Below are 6,746 nucleotides of genomic sequence, written 5' to 3' on the forward strand. Positions count from 1 at the left end.
CTTTTTTTTTCTTTTTTTTGAGACAGAGTCTCACTCTATCACCCAGGCTGAAGTGCAGTGGCACAATCTTGGCTCACTGCAACCTCTGCCTCCTGAGTTCAAGTGATTCTCCTGACTCGGCCTCCTGAGTAGCTGGGATTACAGATGCCCACTACCACGCCCCACTAATTTTTGTTTTTTTAGTAGAGACAGGGTTTCACAATATTGGCCAGTCTGGTCTCAAATTCCTGACCTCAGGTAATCTACCCACCTTGGCCACCCAAACTGTTGAGATTACAGGCATGAGCCATTGTGCCCAGCCTGGATGTTTCTTTTAAAAATACACACTTTCCACACAAAACAAAGACTGGAGTTCATTTTTACTTCGCCAATTGCAAACTATTACATTGCAAACAATCCAAGATAATTGTTTCAGGGTGCCCATGGTGTTTCCTCACATAGGTAAGTTCCCCCAATGACTTGTATGGTGACTTTTTCGTTATTCATTCAACATATACTTACTAGGATCCTAAGGTGTACTGGGTACTATTTTATGTGTTGGGATGCAAAATCTCTGGCCTGTGCAGCTTAAATTTCTACTGGGGAGAGACAAGCTATATAAGAAAAGTATGCAGTATTTAAAAAGTGGTAAGTAGAACAGAAAATGAAAACACTACGGCAAGCTAAAGCGAATGAGGAGTAAGGGGTGAGGAGGTGAAATTTAAATAGGGTCAGCAGCTTAGATCTCATTAAAAGGTGACATCAGAGAAAAAACGTGAAAGAGGTCACAGAGAAATGGACAAATAGACCTAGGGGAAGAAGGGGACAGTCAGTGCAAAGGCTGATGGTGGAAGCAGTGCCTGGCGTGGTCGAGGCTGAGCGCAGGGGCCACAGAGCTGAGTTGCGGGGGATGCACAAGGAGAGATGAGGCCAGAGAGGCAGCAGGGGTCACATTCTATAGTATGTTATGGGTTTGGTTTGTTTTCTTTTTCGGTAAGAATCTTGCTTTTTCTAAGAGGAGTGGGTTGGTATTAAAGTTATTTACAGCGTCATGATCTTACTTTCATTTCTAAAGGATCATCTGTTTGCTATGTTGAGAAGATGTAGCACCAAGGATAAAAGTAGAGAGAACAGGCGGTTTTCACAATATCCAGGCATGAGACTATAGTGGCTTGATCCAGGATAGAACCAGTGGTGATGGAGGGAAGGAGTCCAATTCCAGATATATTTAGAAGGTAGAACAAACAGGGATCTCCCGATAGATTAGATTTGGGGTATGGAAAAAATGAAGGAGTCAGGCATAACTTCAAAAATTTTGACCCATGCAAGTGAAAGGACAGGGCTGCCAGAAACTGAAATGAAGCAAGTCTGGGCTGGGGAGAAGAGCAGGAAATCAGTTTGGAAAACACTAAATACAAAATACCTCTTTTAATATATCTAGTGGCTGGAGCCAAGTAAATACAGATAATCTCTCAATCATCCAAAATAGTTAGCTATGTACACATGCACACCTCTTTGCCTTTGAATATTCTGATTTCTCTGCCTAAGATGCCCTTTTACCCCCATCAGTCCGGCAAACTTCTAATTATTTTCCAAGAGCCGGGTCAAAAACCACTTCTTCTGTGATGATTTTAACAACTTTCCTAGGAAGAGGTAGCCATGGCTACCTCTGTTCTTCAATAGTGTTTGGTAGCTGCTGAAACTCCAGCACCCAACCCATACTGCACTGTAATGTTTTGCCTACAGGTTTCTCTTTCCTCTGAACTGAAAATCCATAAGCTCCAGGTGCACGGATCACTGAGGTGTCCCCTAGTGTATTAATTAGGATAATTCATGCCTTTCATGTATATGTTTGCTGAATGAATAAACAATACTAATATTTGCCACCATCTTTCACTCTTTCAAGGCATTCTGACTTATTACCTCATTTTATCTCCATAATAATCCTGAGAAGAAAGGGCAGCATTGTTTATGTCAGTAGGGAAGATGAAGCTCAGAGAGCTTGACTTGCCCAAGGTCATGTTATTTCATGGCAGACCGATCTCCAGCCAAAGCCTCCTCCTGTCTCTGTCCACTGCTTTTTCCACTAGACCGTGTGCCACTTCCACTGCCACAGGGTCCGGTCATGCTGCCAACATCAGCACCCTCCCTGCCATTACATACACCTTGTGTTTGGGAAATCTAGACCTTGTGTGGTACTGTGGCAAGGGCTTCAGCAACTCCTCAACAATTGGCTACTGTCTTTAGTTTTCGATCATGATTCATAATTCCTGTCAAAAGAGCAGAGTACAGCAATGGCATCAAATTCACAGGATTGGCTGGGTGTGGTGGCTCATGCCTATAATCCTAGCACTTTGGGAGGCCGAGGCAGGAGGATCACTTAAGCTCAGGAGTTCAAGACCAGCCTAGGCAACATAGTGAGACTTCGTCTCTACAAAAAAATACAAAAATTAGCCAAGCACAGTGACATGCACCTGTAGTCCCAGCTACTCAGGTGACTGAGGTGGGAAAGTCACTTGAGCATGGGAGGTCGTGGCTGCAGTGAGCTAGGATCACGCCACTGCACTCCAGTCTGAGAAACAGAGTGAGACGCTGTCTCAAACAAATAAACAAAAATACACAGGTTATATATTTTTAAAAGCATAACACAAAATGGGTCAAGGCAATATTTCCAAAAGTTAGTTTTAAAAGATTTATTCAGGGTTATACTAGCCAAACCGAAAGGTAGAGGCAAGGGTAACTTGGCTTTTGTCAGTCAAGCTGTTTTAAGTACCAGTTACTTCTCTGCCCAACCTGTCAAAGTTTTAAAATTACCGGATGGGTGCAAGTTCCAAAGGTTAGCAGGGGAGGGAAGAAGACAGGCACGAGGAAGTGCTGCTAAGAAAGGTATTCAGGATTTTAGTGGATAGACACTTGTGTCAGCAGTTGCTGGAATTGTTGGATCACTGTTTTGCATGGATTGTCCTCACAGAATGTTTACCGTCTCAACCACTAAATCTTTATCCTACGTCCACTATGTCAGCTATTCTACAAGCTTTAAAAGAGGATAAGGATAAAGAAAAGGTTAATGTCACTGATCCTTTAATATGGATTACTTAAAATGCAATTAATGGCAATTACTGGCTATTTCCACTGAATTTTCAGAGACAAAATTAGAATCCTGTAAATTATGCCAAATGATATGTTCTTCTTGTGCAAATAATTGGTATAGCAAGCCTACGGATTTCTACGAAACAGTAAGCATGAGCATAAGCATAAGCATCTTTGCTCCAACACTAAGTGGCTAGCTGGAACAATGGAGGATTCTCAAAGTTATCAAAAACCCAGTAAATGGACGTGTTGAAAATTTGTTGACATACTTTTGAGTATTTAGTGTGCACACTGAAGGGGAAATCGAAGTATTCTCTCATACTGCAATACAGACATGGGGAAAAAAAGAAGCAGAAAAACTGGAGTCTCGGCTGGGCACGGTGGCTCACATCTGTAATCCCAGCACTTTGGGAGGCCAAGGAGGGCAGATCACTTGAGGTCAAGAGTTTGAGACCAACCTGGCCAATATGTGAAATCCCATCTCTATTAAAAATATAAATATCAGCCAAGTGTGGTGGTACGCACCTGTAGTCCCAGCTACTAGGAAGGCTGAGGCAGGAGGATGGCTAGAACCTGGGAGGCAGAGGTTGCAGTGAGCACCACTGCACTCCAGCCTGGGTGACAGAGTGAGACTCTGAAAAAAAAAAAGAAAGAAAGGAAAGAAAAGAGAAAAGAAAAGAAAAAACTGGACTCTGTCCATTTCGTGTTTCGGCCCAAAGATAAAATAATTTCAACCAAACGTTTCCTGAAGTACCCATAAGCAGACCTAATCATACTTGGAGCAAGAGTGCAAATGGAGGCCCCTTCTGTTCCCGTCCATCTCAGTCCTGCACCATGAAGGGCCTTGTGCTTCTGTGTGTAGAATCCCAGCTTGAAGGTCCAAGATTTCCGAGCATTGTCTTCCATATCCCCCCAACTCCCAATACCTCGAGATTGCACCCCCATCCCCCAACCCAGCTACCTCCTAACTATCCCTCCAGCCTACGAGTGTACACGCTTGTAGCAGTCAGTCCTCTGAGACCCATTCAGGTCTTGGATATAGGCTCTGGCTCTAAGACAGGGAATCCCAGGGTCTCTAGTACCTGGATCAAGGTCTAGAAATTTGTTCCCCAAAGTGTGGTTTGGGAGACCAGCAGCACTGTTATCACCTGAGAGATTATTAGACATGAACCTCATGTTGAAATTTGATCCCCAATATGGGGGATTATTGACCCCAAATATTCAGGCCTAATGGAAGGTTTCTGGGTCATCACAGGCAGATCTCTAGTGAATTGGCTAATGCTCTCCCTTGGGATGAGTTTTCACTGTATTAGTTCCCTCAAGAGCTGGTTGTTAAAAAGAGCCTGTTGCCTTCCCCCCTCTCTCTTGCCTCCCTTCTCACCATGTGATCTCTCTCCACATGGCAGCTCCCTGTTGCCTCCCACCATGAGTGGAAGCCGTCAAGGCCCTCACCTGAAACTGAGCAGATGCCAGCACCATGCTTCTTGTATAGCCTGCAGAACCGTGAGTCAAATAAATCCCTTTACTTTATAAATTACCCAGCCTCAGGTATTCCTTTGTAGCAACACAAAATGGACTAAGACATCATGTCTGTGTCTCAAATTTATTCCTAGGCCCATCCATTCTGATGAATGAGCCTTCATAAACGCACACAGTGTTATGAAGAGAACTTCTGGCATAATGGAGTGAGGAAGCTGACAAATACTCTCCTAGATAGCCATCATACAACTGGACAAAACTGTCAAAAAAATCATTTGAGTGCCCTGGAAATTGACCAAAGGTGTTCAAAAATCTGAACAGCATTTATTTATGATAACTATTGAACTGAAGGTTGGAACAGTGAGTCTGTGGCAGTGATTTTGCCTGAATCTGCTTCCATCCCACAACCCTCATCCCCGGCTCTGTCATTAGGTAATTCACTCAACCAGGGCAGGACAGACTGTGAAAAACAGCAGCTTCACTGCACCTGCCAAAGGAGGCTCACTTGATTAGAGCATTCACAGTTCAAGTAAAAGTTTTTACTGGAAAGCAAACAGGAACACCAGCAGTTTGGATAGCCTGAGACTGCTGTCCTGTTTGGAGCAAACAAAAAACTAGTGGATCAATCAGAGATTTATTAGGAAGTTCCAGTAGGTAAACCAAACAGAGCTAGAAAAAGTGCTTCACATATACTAAGTCGACCAGGGCTATACAAATGTGTAGAAGAGACCTCAGGAGCCTAAGCCACCACGTATCCATGGCCAATGGAATGTGCGCACAAACACACACACACACACGCACACACACACGACACAAGAGAAGACAGCTGAACGTAAGAGCTGGGAGAAGACTTGAAAATGACATAAAGTTTGATTGTACTCTCCAGCCACACATAAAACCATGACCAGAGAGTAGAAGCCTTATTGGCTGGAGGTATTTGAGTCTAACTTCTGGTCAACTATTGACTGACTACTGAACTATGCAGACACAAGGGCAAACTTTAAGAAACCAGGCTAATTTTTTTTAATTACAAAAAGAAACTGAGTGGAGACATTAGCAGTTGCACATTGCAGGGGAGACATGCCACGGATTTACTACAAACCAGTTACTAAATAAACAATAACAACAGCTACAAATTTATTGGGGTAGAGAAAAGCAGAAACCATAGTTGCCACTACATATCTAAAATGTCAGTATTCAATAATAACTACAAAAATTACGAGACAAGTAAAGAAAAAGAAAGGGTGACTCATACATGGTAGGGAAAAAAAACTATCAATACCAAATGCCCCTGAGCAGTCCTAAACAGACTTAGTAGACAAAGACTTCTAATCAGCTATTATAAATATGTTCAGAAACTAAGAAAACCATGTTTAAAAATTAAAGGAAAATATGATGCCAATTTCTCAACTAATAGATAATCTCAATTAAAAAAAATAATTGAAAAAAATAATTTTGGAGTTGAAAAGATCAATACCTGAAATGAAAATTTCTCTACAGGCACTCATAGCAAATTTGAGAAGGCAGAAGAAGAAATTAGTGAACTAGAAAACAGATCAACAGAAATTATCTAATTTGAAAAAACACAGAGGAAAAAGTTTTAGAAAAATAAGCTGAGTCTCAGAAACCCGTGGGACAACATCAAGCACACCAAATAAGTACCATGGTAGTTCCAAAAGCAGAGGAGAGGGGGAGAAGAGGGGGTCGAAAAATATTTGACAAATAATAGCTGAAAATCTCCCGAATTTGATGAAGAAGCATAATAATATACAGATCTAAGAAGTTCAACAAACTCTAGTCAGGAACAATAGACACTAGGTCCTGGCTGAGGGAGGAAAGGAAAGGGAAGGAAAGGGAAGGAAAGGGAAGGGAAGGGAAGAAAAGGGAAGGAAAGGGAAGGAAAGGAAAGCAAAGGGAGAGAAAAAAAAGAAAAGGAAGGAAGGAAGGAAGGAAGGAAGGAAGGAAGGAAGGAAGGAAGGAAGGAATTCACACACTTATACCACCCTTCCTCTCTCCCAACCTTCAATTGCAAAATGGATGGGCTACAGAGATTAAAAGATTCTTCACAAGCAGACCAACCAGTTGCAAAGTGTGAGTTTTACAAAGACTCTGAATGAGATGTAATATAAAACCAAGAAACAAACAAAAGTAACATAAATGAGAGAATTTTAATATCGATTAGATATTCTAATATAGGA

Source organism: Piliocolobus tephrosceles, chromosome 8 (assembly GCF_002776525.5).
Source record: "Piliocolobus tephrosceles isolate RC106 chromosome 8, ASM277652v3, whole genome shotgun sequence".
NCBI classification, from domain to species: Eukaryota; Metazoa; Chordata; class Mammalia; order Primates; family Cercopithecidae; genus Piliocolobus; species Piliocolobus tephrosceles.